Genomic DNA, 21,341 nt, shown 5'->3' on the forward strand with positions numbered 1-21,341 from the left:
AATGGGCAGAAGTAAAACCCCAAATCTGCTTTTTTCCCCACAGGATACTTGTATTGTTCTAACCATCATTATTGTATCTACTTTATCACACAATTACAAACTAATCCTTAATTCCGAAACAAGCAGGAACAAAAATACAGATGCCAATGCTGAAAGCCTAGGAGAGAAACTTCAGTGCATAATCAACCAGATGATTTTTAAATCCCATTTATATCAGGTTAAAAATTCTTATACACATAAAATAGTTTTGTCACTGTTGATTTAAGGCATCTTATGTTCACTTAATCTGAATGCCTCCATATTCCACCTGTTACCAGGCCGCTGTAAGTAAAAAGTAGCTTTACATACAACTCAATATTACTAGATTAATGTATTTCATCTGATAAGGATGAATCTAGTGTTATGGAGGGCTAGAAAGATGCAGTATTCAATGAAAACTGAAGATGCCTCATTGTAAGTAACAAATGATGAAAGATATTACCAAGGGGATGTCTCCTGCAGATGCCTCGTTTAGACAAAGGGACTTTAAATGAACCTACAACCAAAATTAAGGTAGTCCCAATATTTATCTGGTGCTTGAGTAATACAATTTAGTTGACAATTGTTTATGGGATCCTACCTTTTGAATGTAAATTTGCTTTTTTCTAACAATGTTTGTCATGTCAAGAGGTTTTATATATAATATTAAATTTGGAAAGTTGGTTTCTTTTCTGGGTTGCATAGGGAAATAGTTGCATTTCAGTGCTAAATTAAGTACTCAGTCAGGAACAGAGTATAGTCATCATATGGACAAATCAAAATGATGGCTACATTTACTGCCTACAGATATTTTTGTTGCACTGCATATTAAAGTGGTGAAAAAAGCTGTGAGTTAGCGAACCATTGCGGTGCCGACTTTCGTTACCCATGTAAATGGATAACATCTTCTGTCAAACTTCATTGATATATTTCATTAGATGAATAGGAATATGCCCTGAAATGTAATAATTGTAGATGCTTGTGATATGGTTTAAGGTAGACTATCCTTTCCTCCAATTCCAACAGTTATTAACTTGGACTGCAATTCCCCAGACTCATGTAGCATTCTTCTAGACAATATTAATGGATCCTAATGTTTATAAGGTTTGGAAAGGAATCCTGACCAGTAGGTTTAACACTATATATACAAAGGTGTTAAGGACTTTCAGGTTAATGAATGGTACTGATCAAATCACACGTGGCGTGAGCCATAAACACATTTTATTTTGGTATAACGTGAAAAGTGTTGTCTTTGTTGAAACAGAAAATGCTTAAAAATGACATTCTGGAAAATGTGTGTCCCCCTGTGAAGATTAAAAGTTAAAATATATGATTATCATGATAATAACCCAATTGTACATGGCAGACAAAAGAAAAGCTAATATTTCCCTTGCTTTTTGACTGATGTTTTTGTTGGGCTCCAGCTAAACAGCACTTTAAGTTGACAGTAAATTAGCAAACAATATGAAGAAAAAGGGGAGGAAGGAGGAAAATCATGCAGGGGTTAAGTTGTTTATGTAAAACAGTGATTTTCCTTTTTAAAATTAAAACGTGCAAATAAGCTGGTGTCAGGGGCTAGGTGATCCTTCATTTCCACCGCATTGAGCAGGCTCACATCAGCAGCAGACAGCCGTTAATATATGCGTCTGGCTCAGTCTGGTCTACCAACTAGGAATTCATCGAATTGTTAATATCACTCCTTTTTTGTATGCATCACACATCATTTTCTCTCTCTCTCTCTCCGTTGCTAGAGGGTTTTTTTTTTAAGCTGTAGCATGAGCTGATTACCCAAAATCACATATTATATAGCATTTAGAAAATATTATCCTGCAACAGAAAAGGTAACAGACACATGAATGAATACACATTATATCTTTATCTATATCTATGTGTATATGTGTGTGTATACATTTTTGATATATAAATCATAAGAACAAAAGATCTGTTTGCTGCCAAGCAGCTAATAAAGCGAAGTAATACATGGTGCCAAAGTATAAATAAGACTGCATTCTATAGGCTGTCTGTGGGCTTGATCATGCAGTCTGGACATGGGCAAAAAGTCTCACTGACCTCAATGGAAGTTTTGCCCGAGTAAAAGACTGGGCTATATATTTTTATTAAGGCTTTAACATGTGCCACAGTTCTTAGTTTGGCATTGTTTGAACAGGAAAAAAGGCTTAGTGTTCTCCAACTTTTTCTCCCTTTTCCAAGGGCCAGTGGTGAATAGGGCGGGTATACAATACCCACTATACTATCAGAGTGCAAGCAATTGCTGAAAGCCAATATTCTGCCCCCTTCACTGGATTCATGTTTTTGGTGTAACACTAAATAAGCCACACATGGTTATTTTCTGGATTCATTTGATCACCACTGTCATTTACAGAAAATATTTGGAATCTTAGTGTTATTAGTTCGTGACTGAGACAGGTGAAAAATGCATCATCTAATGTCTTTTTTTTACACTTAAGGATACTTGTAAAACGAATCACAGACATGGACAAATTAGATATGAACTAATCACATTCAAGAAAATTGTGCTTATACATAAATGCACTCCAGATCTCTAATGTATACATATACATGCATTATTTATCTGATAAATGAAGCATAATCAGGATTTGTACCTTGGAAAATGTTATGCATATTTTAAATAACATAGTTATTATATATCAGCATGTCTATACCACACACAATATATTTAGATCTCACTATATAGTTTATCAGGGCAGAATACATGTTCACCTGATCAACACCTTTAATATTGTTTTTAAAACAAGTCACAGAATCTATTATGTATAATAAAGTCAATTGCTACCAAAGTGCCTCATCAGTGCATCGCCCTGGTTTGATATTTTAGTTTTGCGTACTCAGATTTAGATCTACTCCTCTCAGATTGCATAAATAGAAACCATCATAGGTCAATAAACCTTTCTTTAAAAGAATTAGTAGTACATCTAGGATGGATCAAGTGTTTCCAAGTAACTCTTGAGTATTCTGAGCATGTTAGATAGATGGCTTTATGAAGAAAACAATTTCATTGTTATTAGAAACTACGTCATCTTTGGGATAGGTAAGACTTTTTTTGTAAGTAAAGCTTTAAGTGTAGTTTTAGTGACTTGACTGAAAACTATACAGAGTGTGGTTTGTTTTGAAAGAAAATAGGACAACAAAACCTTGAATTATTCTGATGTTTAATAATAATTTATTTTAACAATAGCGTTACAATGAAACACAATTCCTCCCACATATGTGGAAAAAATAAACTGGAGCCAAAATATCAGTTTCAAAATGACCAAATTGTTTAGATGCTTGCCCTAAGTAAAGCATTTGTTTCAATCAGTGAAGTGTGACATTAGTACACTAATAACAGGGTGCTGTACCATCTTGGGTTAGATACAAGAAATTGAAAAAAAAATTAATCAGGACCAAACTACTTATAAAATATTAAGAAATACAGTCAAATTCTTTGTGTTCTGGTTCAGCACTTTAGGAGTGACAAACATTACAAATTAGCTGTGTCCTGGCAGATCTCATGTTGAAGTCATTGAAGTATTCAGCATATGGGGACAACACAACAGTTAGTCTGTTTTTATAAGTGAAAAGTAAAAGTGAGGGAAGAGACTAAAGTTTGAGCTTAATTCCCGGTGTCCTGTCTTCTCTGCTGAGATACAGTATGTACATGAAAAGTATGTAGTTCTGTGGGCAAAGTGACTTCAACACAGCATTATGAATTTGACACTAGCTTTCTCTTTTCTTTCAGAGTAAGGGGTTAATACACCAAATGAGAGAATCTTTATTGTATTATTATATAGGCTAAGAGAAATAGTAACAACTACAAAGGAATCTCTGCACTGCCTTACAGGAAAAGAGAAGCAACAATTTTCTTGCACGCTCACATTATTACCCCAAAGGCAACAGGATGAATCCATTTGCTAGGCCTCACAGATCAATGTATAATCTGTAAGTTTCAAAAAGTTCATTAAATATTATAGCAATACATTTGGAAATGTGTTTTGTTTTGATTATCCACCAGAAGGATCCATAATAGCAAAATTATGGTTGAAAACAGTGCATTTATCCTTCAGTATCTGATTTTTTATGTAGATATGTCATTCATTTACATTTTAATTCTAAATGTTACATGTTATCCACTACAATATAGGTTTCCAAACATACAAATTATGTAGAATCTTGATATTGTACAATACATAGCAACAATTTTTTTTGTAGCATAAAACTAGTGCTTAACATCTGAAATAAATATTTTCCCCCAGATAAGAAAATCTCCTTTGGTTCTGTTAATATTGCAGATAAACAATCAATAAAGTCCAAAGCTGCTGGTTCCCCTCCGCCTAGGTCCCAAGAGCCTGACTTGTGATTGTTGCTAAAAAACCTCACAAGTTAGGGTCTCAGGGACTAGGAAAAGTCCGATATGATCCAGTAGAATTCGTCTTCAAATAATCTGAATCACTTAGTCGTCAAGATTACATTCAGTAAAACTTTTGTTGCTGTTGTATAAAAAACCCCAGCTTTTCAAGTAGGGGTTGGAAAAGACCAAATAAGTAGGCAATATAGACACATACATTCAAAACAATAATATCAGCTGATTGATCAAGACACTTCTTAGAACAGATTCCACAACTTTGGAAAAAAGGAGTACAAATAAAATGTTTACTATTCTGACTCATGAGTAGCCATAGTATAATCCATCAGAAGGATAAGTCTATAAGTGGGTTAAAGTCTGCTTGCAGCAGATTTGTACAGTAAATGTTTTATTCTATTTCCTCTAATGCCTTAAAGAAGGATTAAATGCTTGATAATGGGCTTCTAATTGAAATATTTCCCCATTATACCTCTACAGTAAGGTGGGCCCTAGGATATACAGCACTTTAAACCCATCCTCAGTGCCAGGATAAGTTTCGGGCATCTATTTACTTTTTGCCTCTTCCCCATATTCAACATTTAATCCCACTACAGGCTGATAGTAACAGCTTCTTCTTTTCCAAACTCAAAACTACCTTTCACTCCTTAAACTGTAGAAATTATTGACATGCAAAGATTGTCATTATTTGAGTCAAGTCACTTGAACCACCTACAACTTTTAAACATTGTTGATAGAGTAAGAACACTGATATTTCCCAAATCATTTTGTTCTGAAGCTGAAAACTTTGAATGGCACGACCGCAATCCTGAATTAGATTCACATTCATTCTCCTCCAATCTTTAGCCTTGCTTGCGGGACGGAAAATAACATTTCTACTTTAGGGATGGATCCACGATGTTTTTTCAGAACCCAGAGCAAAAGAATCAGTGGCCACAAAGGTCCTGGCCACTGAAGTAGAATCTGGTATAGAAAATTCAGTGCTCTTCAGGAAGCGGTTCAGCTTTAAAGGGAAAAAGAGAGGGGGGGGGAAGAATTAGAATATATGCTAGTAGAACAGGTGAATCATCCATTTACAAGTAAGCTGTACAGAAAGCTATGCTGAAGAAAATATTTGCTAATTGCCTTACTACCCCCTTGCCCTCCCTCACTCTTCTCTCCAAATGTTATCTCAGATTTCAATACATCTTGGATTACTTTAAATATTTTGGTCAGTTATATAATGCAACATTATATAGGAGCTTTTCTTTGTCATTTGGTATGCACTATTCAAATCAGTTATGCCTTAGACACTAACTAGTTAAATGAAACAATAAAAAAAATGCAAGCATTCCCTAGATTTCATTCCATGCCTTTTTAAAAAAAAAAACCTGAGCATGGTTTTCCAAGCAATTTTTGACCACGGCTTTCAAACCAATAATTAGAATGAAAAATCTCTCCCCTCTATAAATATGACATTAACATAATTACACCACCCCCATCACATAGACCCATCCTCCTTAGGGAATACATCTGATGCTCTGAAGATGGAAATCAGTCAGATTTTAGTTGCTCTCAAACGTACCTTTGCTTCTCACTGACTGACTCGCTTTTACCTTGCACGCACACGCACACAGCCACAGCCACACAGACACACACACACATGCGCGCACACACACACAGACTCACACAAAAAGGCAAGGCAAAGCAGCGGATGCTGACTCAGAGCGGTTGTGTGTGGAGGGGGTGGTATCGGCTGGTATTTTCACTGCACTCATCATAAACATTAACTCACTGTCTAGCATCCACCCTCTCTCAGACCTGCTGGACTGCAGCATTTGCATGACGCTGGCACTCTAGCCCTTGCAGGTCAGATGTTGGAAGGATTAAAAAAAAAAGCCTCAAGGCTCTCATAAGAAATGCCTTCATTTCTTCCAAAGGGTCTCTCTTCTTATTTTTCCACCTTTCTACTTCCTCTGTTGCTGTGTCTCAGTTGTTTGACATCTTTCCGGAAGAAAATGTCTTGAGCTGCAATAAGCCAGTAGTCAGTCGGTCCTCCCCTCACCTCACACTCCTATTCCCTCCCCCTTTTTCTCCTAATCAATAAGACAGATCTCCAAATGCAGTTGTGAAAACAGGCTCTGACACACAGACTTTCATCCTCGATCCTCTGCCTCAGGAATAGCAGGCAACCCAGGCTCACACGTGATGTAGGGAGAAATAATGCCAGCAATTCTTTAACAGTCTTAGAGTTCATTCTACGCCTTCTTCAGTTTTTCCTTTGCTTGAATAAATATTGGTGCAAAGGACATAATCTGCTGGGATCCAGAATTTTCTCCTATTTTTTGTTGAATAATGAAAATGAAAATTTCTAATTTTAATGGGAATTCAAATGATTGCTTTTTTTAAACTAGATGTACTCTCATTTGGTAGGAATTATATTATTTTAGACAAATCATTGCCAAGATCTGAATCACCAATACGGTGTTGAAATCATAAATTGCTGGATTTAAATCAATGCCTCACAAGACATTAGTCATTCTTTATTTTAGACCTCCTTATACAAAATAGCGTGTGTGTGTGTGTGTGTATGGGAGAGAGAGACACAGACAGACAGAGAGAGAGAGAGACAGACAGAAGCAATATATACTACTCAATATACAGAATACTGGGCATGCAATACCTCATAATGCATATATATTGATCTATATATTGTGTGTAGTTTATCTAGGGTTTTTTATGTGTGTGTGTGTGTGTGTGTGTATACTACAGTGTATAATGTATGTATTATACATATGCACAATACTTGTAAGTTATACACACAGTAGAAAACAAAGCTTTGTTAACTGAAATGCGGGCACATTCGTATTATAGATTATGAAAATCCATAAAGCACAGTTACGGTGTGTGTTTTTACCTTGTTCCTTTGTTCTTAAAACCAGGTACTTTCATGACATACAGCGTGATAAACTCACTAGTGTTTCCTTTTTACGTGAGCAATTATTTTACCAGACAATGCCACTACACAGTGATTTGTAGTATAAAAATTATTGACAAAAGAGGGATGAGCAGCACACAATTCTCAAGCCAATTTTAAAAGCTGTCTGGTGCTGTAGAAATTCTCAGCTTACCCACACAGACAGATCCCAACATGCAGTGCAACACTGCAGTACCAACTAAGGTAGCAGTTTGGCAACATCACTGTTGCAGCAAACATGAAGGGCATCCATTCGCAGAAAAGTTCTAGAGAAAACACTACAAACCCCCAGACTACAGAAAGCAAAAACATCATGGTAGGAAACCTAAACCCAGTTTGTACACCAACTCATGAACAATCATCATTAATAAACCAAAAGTAGACAATTTGGAAACAGTTAAGTCTGTAATCTCAGAGAGAGGCACACACCCACAGACAGAGAAAGCAAGCGAGAGAAGAACGCCAAGCATGAGACAACAAAAGCAAGACTGAAATCAGATTTGGAAAACTGAAAAAAAATACAGGATTACAGCATTCCGTTTAGCATTTACTGAGCTAGAAAAAAAAAATTTAACACTTTCACAGCATGGCTTAAAATACTTATTGCCATCAATAGTCTGACGGATGCCAGCTTCTTACTGCCATACGTACATTAGATTGGTCATCCCCTTTTAATCTCCATTTGCTCAGACCCATCCATTTTTTGCTGCTCCAGCATCTGTGCCCTTTATGCTTTTTTTCTGTATAGTTACCCACAATGCCCTGGATAAATTAATGTCATGACCTTGCTATGGCTATCACACGTGGGAAAACCTCTACTATTTTAATAATTGAACGTTTGTGTATAGCAAACTGCCTCCTGATAGCCCAGCTTTGTGGACAGCTTCCAAAAAGAAGCCCTTGCTAGCTCTGCAAATCAAAAACAACAGATGCAGATACTAGCCACATCTTTTGTTTTCCTCCTCTGTCTGTGCCATCTCACACTCTCTGCCTCTGTCTCCTCGATGGTTAAAAACATTAACCTGCTGATATTAGAAACTTCAGAGTAAAGCCATGAGGACAAGTCAAAATTTTAAATGGCTGCACATTTTGTAAATTTATGTCCAGACGGTGAGTAGGGAAAGTATCCAGGTTCAAGTGCTGAGGCTTCACCTTTGGGACCAAGGGGCACACAGACTAAATTAAATCAATAGTCGTCTGAAACGAGATGTCGTAGTCAATCAGCTCAATTACCACTGTCATAGATCTGGGCTTAAGGTCCTTCCTGATTCCACTCTTCTAATCATTAACCCTTATATAGCCTTAAATAGGAATTTATGCTTCCTGTCACCCTGCCTTCCAGATGGACCAAAGTTGAATTTAGCTTTTTCCCCTAGGCTTTAAATGATATGGGATAAGGAGTCAGGACAGCAAAAAATATTTTAAGTGTGAATATGGCAAGGTTAGAGGCATTCGTTTAAACATACCATTATGTATTTGCCATATATGATTTCTATTATGCCTCTGGGAGTGGCTGGGTGGATCAAAGAACGCTGTTTAATTAACATTCAACTCAGCTGTTTCCTTGGAGATTACAAATACAACAGGACTAGTTGAATTACACTGGAGCTGTTCACCCCTTGCTATTAATCCAATATTATAGAACTCTTCCCCGCACAACCGAGTTAGGGACCATACATTCCTGGTGAAGGAACCTCTAGGATAAACTCTTTTCAGTCCATGAATAACTGTTAAAAAGTTTTTATTTCAAGATACCTTTATATGCATACTGGAGTTGCACAAAATCTCCCTTGTGTTTTTACATTTTGCATCCACAGTTTTCTCCCACATGCAACAGCAGGAAGGCAGAGCTGTCAGTCTCAGCCACTGAAGCAGAGTCTTTTAGCTCTCATTTTACGATTCACATTTCCTGCTTATAGATAAAAATTCCATCAATGTAACGAGTTTTTCTTTTTGCAAGTACTGAAAAGATCAGAAAGCTTTATATCAACAACATCTTAACAAAACACGTATATCTTTCTTGTTCAAGTTTTAACACGTTGGGTGGGGGGGGGGAGCCAAAACAAATGCTACTGTATAGCGAGTATAGACCCAGAACTCCAGATTACTTAAATCTGTTATATTCCCACCAGCAGACTCAAAATAATAGAATAATCCCCATTACAGGCACAGTAATATCAATCTCTGTATGCATTGCCTTTGTTTCCACCCAGAACCACATCTTTTAATTGCAGGTCTGTTTTCAGATGGAGAAGCAGGATGTGCAGCATAAGTCTGTACAGCTCTACGAATGTCACCTGACAGAATATGCTCTGTACCTCAGGGTGCTGACATAGTTAAATAGAACACATTTTGGTGCTTGCTATATTTTGGGGCTGGATCGGAGGGTAGCGGTGAGGCATGAGATTGGGATAGCAGCATTCAATGGCTGTCTTGATACAAAAGGTTTAGGCAAGGAAGTCAAGGGAAGCTGTTACAGGGGAGTATACCTGAAGGAGCTTGGGTATGGCACTCTTGAGATACGTCTTGTAAATCAGATCACATTTTTTTGAAGCATGCTCAAGGAAACTTTCTGCAATAGCATTATACAAGACATACTGTTATTGGGGATCAATTGTCTGATTTAGTGATTCAACTGGTTTCATTCGTAGAAGCGGAAAAAATTGCCTATTTCCTTTTAGTAAGATTCATCCTAGAAAATGATTCAGAGCTTAGCCTTTTGAAGGGGACCCAAGGGACTTAGTCCTCAGTCAGGAATTACTTCATTTCTACCTTGATTTAGACATGCAGACAACATGGCCACTAACGTCTTGGGGGAAAAAAGAGCTCAGGTTCACATCCTTACAGGCACGGGCTCTATCGACAGTGGCACAAGACTCAGAAAGAAGCTAGCTACTGTCCTGTAGGGATAAAAGGGAATGTGATGCATTCGGCACCAAAATCAGACGGAGGAAGGGCACACAGACACACGGCTCAGCTTTACTTTGCAAGTATAACATAGGCAGCATTTCAGACTGCGAGCATCATCCACAAGGGGACAGCATTCACATCCACAATGGAAAGATGCAGTCTGTATATCAAGAGCAAAATGAGAGACTGCAGCGGCCATTGTTGCAGTCACCAAAAAATGGGGAGGGGGCAGGGAAAGATGAGCAGAGAGGCTGGACATGGAGATGTTAGATGTCAAAGTACCTTCGTGTCAGAGATATCTTTTGGGGAGAGGGGATTAGACAATGAGACTAAAGGTGATTTTTAATATTAACGAGATTTTTCAGTGTGTGTAATACGTATACACACACACACTGTTAAGGAAAGAGGTGGTGGACGACAACAAAAGAGAGATACTATTCCAGGGGAATTAGACTGTATCTTCCTAAAAAGGAAGGGGAAATGTAAGTGATATCAAATGTGTGATTGTGGTGTCTAGGTTTCAATTGTTATAATCTGGGTGCGCTCCAAGTGGGATATAAAAAAACAGAGTTGTTTTGTAGCAGTGCAAGTAAGTGGAGGCTTACTGTTTAGCCTCTCAGTGTATCTCTTTTACTATATTGTTCAAGTGAGTGTTTAAGAGTGAGACTGAGAGTGACCAGTATGCCATACCTTTGTATGGCTGTTCATGAAATCTCTTCCTGTTGAACAGCAAGGAGATAAAGAGTTCAGAAAAATTCCAGATGAACTGGAAATATAGTATCTATTCTGTTGCTTCCTTGATTCAAACCCCTCACATCCACCCTTACTGTTGTTTTTAGTGACAATGTTTCCCCTAACTGTTATGAGAATTCCCACTTAAGCATAATGTATTTTATTTTAATTGCATAAAGTGGAGCTGTAAAACCAGAAGCTGATTTTTTTTAAAAAAAAATCACAAAAATAGTAATTTACACAGAAAGAGTGACCTTCCAACTCTTTCTGTGCAAGTGTGCAAGCATTCTTCATACTTGGGAAATACTACTTTCCCCTCTTTTTGCTGCCTTTTCAGTTTACCTGTCCTTAATTAAAATTAATATACATGACAGCACAAATTATTGCAGGCTGAATTACTTTGGAACTATATTCATCCATATGAAATGTTGTTTGATTCTATTGATATTTTTAATTAAAAAAATCTTTTCATTTTTAATTATTTGTGAAACAACAAAACCAGTCATATACACACACCCATACCCCTCTTCATTTTCAAGCAGTCCAAAAGCATGAAACATTGAGTGAATTAGTTTGTTTTGTCTATTGAAGAGCACATTATAGTCTGATTTTATTAATTATTTCATATTAATACTCCTTTAGTCTAATCTGAAGAAACAGCCTGGGAGTAAAACAAAACACAGAATGTAAATAAAACACATGATCACCGGGGCAAAAGTTTGAGTTTAAATTTTTTGATAGGTTTTATTTGGAGAGACAGTCTACTAATCCCATAAGATTCACAGACTCATATAGTCTTAAAATATTAGCTAAATATATTTTCTGACATTTCTCTTTTCTTTATTTCCTGGATAGCTATATTTTGTATCTATTGACAAACGTTCAGGAAAGGGTTTAAAGACGCTGTTTCTTGCCAGAGATCCCACTTTCCCATGTCGAAATTTTATCCTGTAGCTGCAACATTCAGTGGGCCTGATCCTGAAAAATACGTGAGCAACTTTACTTAGGCTGCACTCCCAGTGAAACTAACTGGACTATCTGCATTGCTGTTTGCTCAGGATCAGGGCTAGAATTTATAGAAGAAAATCTGATGCACAGCCAGTGTGTATCTTTCATGAACAATGTTGTTTAAAGGATATGCCTTTCTGACATACATTCACAATAAGTGACACTGTTTCCAGAACTTTGTTTCAGGAGTTTTCCAAACCTGGCTCAAGAAATGTAAATCTTTTAAAAAATAAAATATGAAACTGTAGGTGTTAAATGCTTGCAAAAACATTTAAAACTTTCTAGACAGTGAAGGTTAAAGACTATCTTGCATTCTCATAGTTCTGTCTCTTCTCTTTCAATCAATTGCATTGATTTTTTAAGGGTCAGAGGCTATACCTTCATTGATCAAAGAAACAGCCTGATGCAGCGAAAGAGTCTGCCAATTCCAGACAGATCAATCACACCTTTGTCTGCTTTTGATACATTATGGTTATTTATTCTGCACCACCATGGCTTTCTGTCGCATAGTTCTTAATGTAAAATGCTGCTGGGGGACAAGAAAATGGGGAAGGGGGAAATATTCTATTATAAACATTTTAAGTGTGCCTCTGGTATTTCTGAGGGTGGTTTATGGTGGAATTTGGCCAGCTTGTTTGATTTCATTTTTTGACTTGGAACCGAACTCTTGTTCTGGTGTTTAGTTCTCCTTACTGTCAGCATTGCATAGGATTTCATAAAGAATACAGACAGCTCTTTGAAAAAGATTTGTGCAAAACGTATTTAAGAAAGTAATTAAATCTTGATAGAATAACAATTATGACATAATTACAACCATCACATTCCATATTTATCTATGCATTTGTTTAGAAATATGCCTTAATAGATACAATGTAACTGATATCAATCCATGGCCACTGACAGTTTTATAATTGTAAAATGAAACTAAATTGTCTGCTTAAAATTATTGCTAGAAAATCATGCTGAACAAACAGATTCAAAGCTCTGAAAATGTCTCTGGGTTTGCAAACTACTATACCACAAGCCGGCTAAAGCTTTAAAATCTTACAGTTACTTCCCTGCTTTTTCACCTCTGAAAGTTGCATGTTATTGATCTTTTCATATATTTATCTGATCTTAAGATGCAGGCTTTGAATTTATTATTATTAATGGCCAGATTCTGATACTCTTATGCACACTGAGTAGTATTTTAACTCCACAAGTAGTTCCATTTACTTGAGTGGAATCACTTGTGGGATATGGTACTAGTTAATTTGAGTAAGGACATCAGACTCTGTCTCCAAGGGTTAAAGCCTGTCATCATTTGAGTGAGGATTTCACTTCAAGAATGTAAGGCCCAATCATGTGAAGGGCTAAGCACCCTCAACTCACATTACCTTTGATGACAGTTGGGGGCTCCCAGCACCTTATGGGATTGCGCCCTAATATAGCACTATAAAATATGCATTAGTTCTTAGCAAAGCATACCCCTTCTTCCTCCCTCCCCAATCCTACAAAGACTTGTGGTTAACTTTAAGCATGAGTACTCTCACTGAAATCAATGGGAATCCTCGCTGTACATAAAATCAAGCATGTATGTCTTTGCAGAATCAGGGCTATTGTGCAATAAAACCTAATACCTGCATTGAGGAGTATATTCATCTAAATTGTTAGAACGTTAAAAAATACTTAATAGTCCAAACTGTTGGCATTTAATTTCTGATTTCATTGTATCTAGTCTTCTAAATTGTTGTGTGCCAGATTTACAACTGCATCAGCATTATTATGCAAAGTGAAAGGTAAGTGATCTACAAAAGTGAAATAATAAACCTATTAACAATTTATGAATCTGACAGAGGCCATCATGTATTTGTATGCATGCTAAGAGACACATTTTAAAGCGTTTAACTATTAAACTATAGAACACTGTCTTCTAATGATAAACCACCACGCCTAAAAGACAGAAATGTGACTGTCACCATCAGAGGCCACAGACCTTTAAAATAGTTGCTGGTTGACAGCATTACACAAAAACATACAGTTTCTTCTGTGATGATATAAAGCTGAATGTGCAACATTTCTGAGGAGTTTTGAATAAATCTGTTTGTCCAACTTACTTTGCAAAGGCTGTGTAGAAAACAGCACCATAAACACTTTCAGTCCCCACACAAGGGCTAAACAAAGAGTCCTCTTTCTAACCATTTAATCTGGTAATTTATTTTTTCAACCATCACACAAATCGAAACACAGCTGTAACCAATGACTTGCAGATCCAGTTCCCTGCCAGCTGGATCCTGTTCTGCTGAAGCAGCAAGATTTTTACATTGTTCACGTCTGTACATCTGGAGAAATCGTTTGGGTTCAAAGGTGACTAGAAAAGCTCTTTAAATAAACTCAACCGACAGTGAACATTGGCCGAAGTATCTACAGAATCCACATGTAGTTCCAGAAACAAAAATTTAAAAAGTTCATTTTATCAAATTAATGTGTACATAGGAACAATTTTCATCTTTCTACATTTTGTTACTAAGAAATTCTAACTGAACTATACGCTCAGATGTCATTTTTATTACAAATATTTAATATCTCCAAAGAACTTTCCCAGTCAGATATCAAGACAATCAAGTAAACATTTGCCTGTGTGTCATATCTTACCACAGAAAAAAATCATAAAGAAAAAATCTTTATTATAAAATAGTAGTAGAAATATAGTCTCCGATATCTATCTTACTTATTTCCTAAAGTCTTATTGAGTGTTAATTTAAAAAAAAAAAAAAAAAAATAACAAGCATGTACTTAATTAAGATATGCTAGACCAGAATTCTCATAGAAACAAGTCCTTTAAATAGCTTTACTTCAATATTAGAAAATCTTTCTAAATAAATACATAAATAAATAAAAAGGCCGCAAAATCCCATACAGAAAAACTGCTGCTAGTTAAGTAACAAAAGTGTCCTTAACATTTTAAAATGGACACAATAAATTGATTACAATGCATCACTTCCCTCAGAAAAGCCATCACAAAACAAATCAGTTGCATTTTTGAGGTAAATAAAAACGAATATTGAACGCTTATACAATCTGTAGTTTTGACTCTTTTTCAAACAAAGAACAGAGACTGAAAATATGTATATAACTGAGGGGTTTCATGCATAGACTAGACCTAAAGAATATAAAAATACTGTACCTGTAACAATATCTACATTAGGACTTCAATAGATGCACAAGATTTATACACATGTACGGCCAATCACAAAATAAGCCAAATTCTGCCCTTTGATGCATGTCTGCTCCCATTGATAAATGGGATATATGCATTTCAAAAGGCATAATTTTACCCTAACTGCATGAAAGTCAACTTTAGTAGTTTAGTTTAATAACTTTAGTAGTTATTAAAAGTAAGTAAGTAAATACATAAAAAATAATCAAAACTCAATCAGGCCTCACTACTGTAACTGTCTCACTTCTTCCTTCCAGTGTTACCGAAACAGTACTAACAAGATCATCTGCTGAGCACATCTCTGTACTGGCTTTCCATTTTCTTCTGCAGGTCTCCTCCTCCCCATCAGTTCCATCCCACCTGTACCTCATTTCTTCCTACAGACTGTCATGCTCCCTACTTTTGCCTGGACTTCTCTCCTCAATTATCTTACAGAAGCATGAGAATGCACACAAACACCCTTGACTCTGCCCTGTAGTGACACTGCGTGCACCTCCTGCCAAAGCAAATCTTTACTGTGTCTTTAAAATCCAGTTTTAATCAAATCTGAGATTACAAGATTTATTATGCACTAATCACAATTGTATTTTTATTATATGACATCACTGCAGGACCAAGGTAAGGGTGTTTGGGTGCTTTAACTATGAATTTCCATACATTATTATGTTTGAAAGTCTTTTAAGTGTAATTTGAGCTCTGAATCTCCTAAATTTGTAATGATTGGATTGGGGATATTTACTACATCCCTGAAGTTATTAATAACTGTAGCTTAACTTAGTTTTTATCTCAGACTCAATAAAAGGATGAAAATATCACAAAAGAGAGTGAAATGTGACTGAAAAACTAAGATGAAAGTTTCCAATGAATACGCTTATACTATGCTACCTTTTGGTTAGTTACTCTACCAAAATGACCAGCATAAATCAAGAGTTTGAAAGGCACCAATTGGCAATTCATCTGCCATGTCCTGCGTTTTTAGGCCACCACTAGTCCTTTATAGTTAATATTCTGTATTGTCAAAATTATTTCCCTCCCTCCTATTTTTTGTACCACCATGAAAATACAGAGCCAGTCATCAGTTTTCCCAGCTGGCCTGGTCTTTCAAATAGCGTTATGTCCCCTCACAGTTTCAGGTAAATTAGGTTTGGTGAATGGTGACTACTACTTCCCTCCCCAGTGATCACCACTCAGTAGATACTTGCTGCAGTTCACTACCACGGATAGAGTGACAGTGTCCTGGCTCATTCAGGAACTTAACCTCCAAGACAGACCTTGAAGCCCAAGTCTTGATGCATTCACACTTTTTTTCACCACATAAAGCCAGAAACTCTGCTGAGTGAGTCAGCCAGCTGGAGAACTAGCTCAGCAGGCTTGGAAGTTTGACTCAGGATCTTCTGAGCCTGAATGCCAACTTCAGAATCTGCTGAGCTAGCTCATCCAATTATCCAAACCCTTCCTTAGTCAAAGATTATGGTTGTCCCCATCTGAGACCTTTGGAAAACCATGTTTGTACTGTATATAACATTGAATTATGCAAATTGATATTGTATAGGGTCTTTCATACTGGCAGCATCTCTAACTGCTACGTGGAGCTAAATAAACTGTTTTGCTGCTAAATTTGAAACAACAGTACAGGGAGAAAGAAAACAAGAGGCATAGGCAATGGAGAAAAGAGAGGAGAATCGAGGAGGATAAGAAATACTAGAAAGATGTTCTGGCTGGTGGGAACTGTAGTTGAGAAGCCACCATACCAACAATAGCCAAAGAATACACACAAATGGAAGTCAGACATTTAACTAAAAGAAATTGTCATTATACTCTCTAACTGTTATTTGATCCCTTCATATTTAATTTCTTGTTAGGAGGAATTATACACCAACACACAAAGAACATACTTAGAAATATCTGGGCACTTGAACTGAAATTACTGTAGAGAAGAACACGCCTAGTACAACAGAATTCTTACTAAAATCAGCTTTCTGATTTTCAGAGGTTATGGTTTTCCTGAACTGCACCTTTGTGAAATATATATGTATAAAGCTTATACAGGGTAAACTCATAAATTGTTCACCTTCTATAACACTGATAGAGAGATATGCACAGCTGTTTGCCCCCCCCAGGCATTAATACATACTCTGGGTTAATTAATAAGTAAAAAGTGACTTTATTAACTACAAAACGTAGGATTTAAGTGGTTCCAAGTATAACAGACAGAATAAAGTAAATTACCAAACAAAATAAAATAAAACATGCTAGTCTAAACCTCATACAGTAAGAAAGTGATTACAGATGAAATCTCCCCCTCAGAGATGTCACAGTAAGCTTCTTTTACACACTAGCCTCCTTCTAGATTGGGTCCAGCAATCACTCACACCCTCCTGGTTACTGTCCTTTGTTCCAGTTTCTTTCAGGTATCCTTTGGGGGTGGAGAGGCTATCTCTTGAGCAAGCTGAAGACAAAAATGGAGGGGTCTCCCAGGGGCTTATGTAGACTTTCTCTTGTGGGTGGAGACCCCTCCTCTCTCCTATGCAAAATCCAGCTCCAAGATGGAGTTTCGGAGTCGCATGGGCAAGTCAAATGTCCATGCATGAGTCAGTTTTTACAGGCAGCAGTCATTGCCCACATGCTATCTTGAATGTCTCCACGAAGACTTCTTATGTGGAGTGGAGTCTTGCAAGATCTATTGCCAGTTAAGTGTTTCTTGATTGGGCACTTAATTTGCACATTGCTTTCACAAGAAGCTGATCAAATGCTTTACTAAGGCTACTTAAACTCAAATGAGTACATAGCCAATATTCATAACTTCGAATACAAAAATGATGCATGTATATAAATAGGATGAATATATTCAATAGATCATAACCTTTACAGAGATATGTTACATGGCATATATAGCATAAAACATATTCCAGTTATGCCATATTTACTTTCATAAGTATATTTCCATAAAGCATTATGGGGTGCAACGTCACAGGGACCTCGAGAGGTCATCTAGTCCAGTCCCCTGCACTCGTGGCAGGAGTAATTATCTAGACCATCCCCGACAGGTGTTTGTCTAACCTGCTCTTAAAAATCTCCAGCGATGGAGATTCCACAACCTCCCTAAACAATTTATTCCAGTATTTAATCACCCTGACAGTAGGAAGTTTTTCCTAATGTCCAACCTAAACCTCTCTTGCCGCAATTTAAGCCCATTGTTTCTTGTCCTATCCTCAGAGATTAAGAAAAATAATTTTTCTTCCTCCTCCTTGTAACAACCTTTCACATACTTGAAAACTGTTATCATGTCCCCTGTCAGTCTTCTCTCTTCCAGACTAAACAAACCCAATTTTTTCAATCTTCCCTCATAGATCATGTTTTCTAGACCTTTAATCATTTTTGTTGCTCTTCTCTAGACTCTCTCCAACTTTTCCACATCCTTCCTGAAATGTGGTGCCCTGAACTGGACACAATAGTCCAGTTGAGGCCTAATCAGTGTGGAGTACAGCGGAAGAATTACTTCTCATGTCTTGCTTACAAAACTCCCATTAATAAATCCTAGAATTATGTTCACTTTTTTTGCAACAGTGTTACACTGTTGACTCATATTTAGCTTGTGGTCCGCTATGACCCCCAGATCCCTTTCCTTCCTACACAGTCATTTCCCACTTTGTATGTGTGCAACAGATTGTTCTATCCTAAATAGAGTACTTTGTATTTGTCCTTATTGAATTTCATCCCATTTACTTCAGACCACTTCTCCAGTTTGTCCAGATCTTTTTGAATTTTAATCCTATCCTCCAAAGCATTTGCAACCCCTCCCAGCTTGGTATCATCCACAAACTTTATAAGTGTACTCTGTATGCCATTATCTAAATCATCGATGAATATATTGAACAGAACCGGACCCAGAACTGATCCCTGCGGGACCCCACTTGTTATGCCTTTCCAGCATGACTGTGAACCACTGATTACTCTCTGGGAATGGTTTTCCAACGAGTTTTGCACCCACCTTACAGTAGCTCCATATAGGTTTCATTTCCCTAGTTAATTTATGAGATGGTCATGTGGGAGAATATCAAAAGCTTTACTAAAATCAAGATATACCATGTCTACCACTTCCCCCCATCCACAAGGCTTGTTACCCGGTCAAAGTAAGCTATCAGGTTGCTTTGACATGATTTGTTTTTGACAAATCCATGCTGACTGTTACTTATCACCTTATTTTCTTCTAGATGTTCGCAAACTGATTGCTTAATAATTTACTCCATTATCTTTCTGGGTACAGAAGTTAAGCTGACTGGTCTGTAATTCCCCGAGTTGTTCTTATTTCCTTTTTTACAGATGGGCACTATATTTGCCCTTTCCCAGTCTTCTGGGATCTCTCCTGTCTTCCATGATTTCTCAAAGCTAATCGCTAATGGCTCAGATATCTCCTCAGTCAGCTCCTTGAGTATTCTAGGATGCATTTCATCAGGACCTGGTGACTTTAAGACATCTAATTTGTCTAAGTAATTTTTAACTTGTTCTTTCCCTATTTTAGCCTCTTCTGATCCTACCTCATTTTCACTGGCATTCACTACATTAGAAGTCCAAGCACCACCAACCTTCTTGGTGAAAACCGAAAGAAAGAAGTCATTAAGCACCTCTGTCATTTCACATTATTATTTCCCCCTCTCTCCATTGAATAACTGGCCTACCCTGTTGTTAGTCTTCCTCTTGCTTCCAATGTGTTTGTGGAATGTTTTCTTGTTACCCTTTATGTCTCTAGCTAGTTTGATCTCATTTTGTGCCTTGCCCTTTCTAATTTTGTCCCTACATACTTGTGTTATTTGTTTATATTCATCCTTTCTAATTTTATCTAGTTTCCACTTTTTGTATGACTCTTTTTTGATTTTTAGATCATTGAATATCTCCTGGTCAAGCCAGGCTGGTCTCTTGCCATACCTCCTATCTTTCCTACACAGTGGAATTGTTTGCTCTTGTGCCAACTGGCAACTGTCTTCTATTGTTTTTCCCCTTAGACTTGCTTCCCATGGGAACTTACCTACGAATGCCCTGAGTTTGCTAAAGTCTGTCTTCTTGAAATCCATTGTCTTTATTTTGCTGTTCTCCCTCCTACCATTCCTTAGAATCATGAACTCTTATTATTTCATGATCACTTTCACCCAAGCTGCCTTCCACTTTCAAATTCTCAACCAGTTCAAAATCAAACCTAAAGCAGCCTCTCCCCTGGTAGCTTTCTCCACCTTCTGAAATAAAAAATTGTCTCCAATACATTCCAAGAACTTATTGGATGATCTGTGCCCTGCTGTGTTATTTTCCCAACAGATTCTTGGTAATTTATTTGCCACAGTAAAATAAATCAGCCTAGAAACTGTGGTTGGAATTCGGAGAGAATAAAGAATGTGCTGAAAAGAGTTTAATTGCTATACAATATGTGTGATCACGTTATAGTTTAAAATGTAAAATTGCTGCAGTTCTCATAAGCTCACTGCGACCATTACAGCCACAACATATATACAGATCACCTATAAAATGTACTATCCAATACAAGAGGCAACATTTTGCCTTATTGTTTGGCAACTAGCCCGCTTATCACTGATGTGGAAGGTATTCCAAGCATCAGCTTTTGAGCTTTTGGCATACAATACAAGTTTAAAGGCAGCATCTGGTGTATCTTTCATTTCACATGTTCCAGGCCATCAGACATTGTGTAACTATCTTGTAAGTAGTTTCTGTGCTGCTGTGTTCTCTCAGACATACTATTCCAAACAAACATGCAAAATGATGAATATAATCAATATCATATCTATGACATATGAAAAATGGTGGATTGCTGTGATCTACTCATAGGGCCACGTTGGGCCCTGAGTTTTTATGCAGAACTCCACATTGAAACAAATGAGTTCTGCTTAAAAGAACTGGCACAAAGGAGATAAAAATATTTGAAAGTGCATCAGAAATCCACAGGATGCACAGGAGTGATGGATTATGCATTTGAACCTATGACTTAGTTGAAAGATATGTAGAATTCATGTAGCCAGGCAGTTTGCACACTGACTGCACAGAGGAGTAGCCTTAACAATGTAAGTTATTCCTTTCCAAGTCACTTGTAGTTTACTTGTGAAATGGCCCTCAGAGCACATCTGCCTTTT

The 21,341-nt window shown here is 37.1% G+C and overlaps 1 long non-coding RNA gene across 3 annotated transcripts in view; it reads right to left on the reverse strand.

Moving 5' to 3' along the window:
* Positions 1–3,192: 3,192 nt before the first annotated feature.
* LOC114020167 overlaps positions 3,193–21,341 on the reverse strand; it is a 324,008-nt gene continuing 305,859 nt past the window's right edge. For 2 of the 3 annotated variants that reach the window (XR_006287984.1, XR_006287986.1), the window contains one exon: positions 3,193–5,402. This is a non-coding gene — a long non-coding RNA (uncharacterized LOC114020167). Of the gene's footprint in view, positions 5,403–9,110; positions 9,265–21,341 lie in introns of all 3 variants that reach the window. The other variant, XR_006287985.1, reaches the window with a different exon arrangement.

The sequence above is a fragment of the Chelonia mydas genome, chromosome 1 (genome assembly GCF_015237465.2).
Source record: "Chelonia mydas isolate rCheMyd1 chromosome 1, rCheMyd1.pri.v2, whole genome shotgun sequence".
In the NCBI taxonomy this organism is placed as follows: domain Eukaryota; kingdom Metazoa; phylum Chordata; order Testudines; family Cheloniidae; genus Chelonia; species Chelonia mydas.